The sequence below is a fragment of the Bison bison genome, unplaced genomic scaffold (genome assembly GCF_000754665.1).
Source record: "Bison bison bison isolate TAMUID 2011002044 unplaced genomic scaffold, Bison_UMD1.0 scf7180017864224, whole genome shotgun sequence".
Classification (NCBI taxonomy): Eukaryota; Metazoa; Chordata; class Mammalia; order Artiodactyla; family Bovidae; genus Bison; species Bison bison.
The window spans coordinates 6,284,590-6,285,205 of NW_011494796.1; the positions used below are offsets into that span (position 1 = coordinate 6,284,590).

At 63.1% G+C, this 616-nt stretch overlaps 1 long non-coding RNA gene across 1 annotated transcript in view; it reads left to right on the forward strand.

Annotated features, from left to right (window-relative positions):
• The first annotated feature begins 6 nt into the window (after positions 1-6).
• Positions 7-616, forward strand: part of LOC104992842 — a 5,990-nt gene continuing 5,380 nt past the window's right edge. The window contains exon 1 of the long non-coding RNA XR_825749.1: positions 7-131. This is a non-coding gene — a long non-coding RNA (uncharacterized LOC104992842). The remainder of the gene's footprint in view (positions 132-616) is intronic.

Here is a 616-nt window from a genome sequence, read left to right on the forward strand (position 1 = left end):
CAGGAAGTTCCTGGCGGCCCACCCAGCCGAGCGGGGACGCCTGTGGGAGGTGGAGCCCCCCGGAGCCTGGGGCCAGCGAGATAACATCTGGCTGAAGGTTCAGCTTCAACAGTCAAGACTTCATCTGGACTGTGAGTGGGGTGGAGCCGTGCCCTGTGGGCTGATCGCTTCTAGGGTCGGTTCGGATGAGTCTGCCGGGGAGACCATCTCTGTCGCTGTTGCAGGGACTAAGGAGAGAGCGAGCGCCGGGTGGTGGCATCCTGGCCTGCTGCCGCCTCCCTTCCTGAAGGAGCCACACCTTCCAGACCCTCTTGCTCAAATATTAGCTCTCCCTCAGTGTAGCCGGATCAGAGATTCCCTGGGAGTCAGGGTCCCCGTGTTCTGATTGGAAGGATCAGGGAAGTCAGCAGGAAGGTGCCTTGGAGACGCCGGTTGCCGCAGGCGGAGTGCGTCATCTGTGAAGATTCTGAGGCACACAGAGGTTCTCGGGGCAGCAGACTCTGCCCTTCTTCCGCCGGGAGGGCTCACGCGGGCAGCGGCCCACGTTCTGTGTCTGTGAGGCCTGCCTCGCGCTGGGTGGTGGACAGCCCTGTTAGGGACACACCTGCCGCCTCCC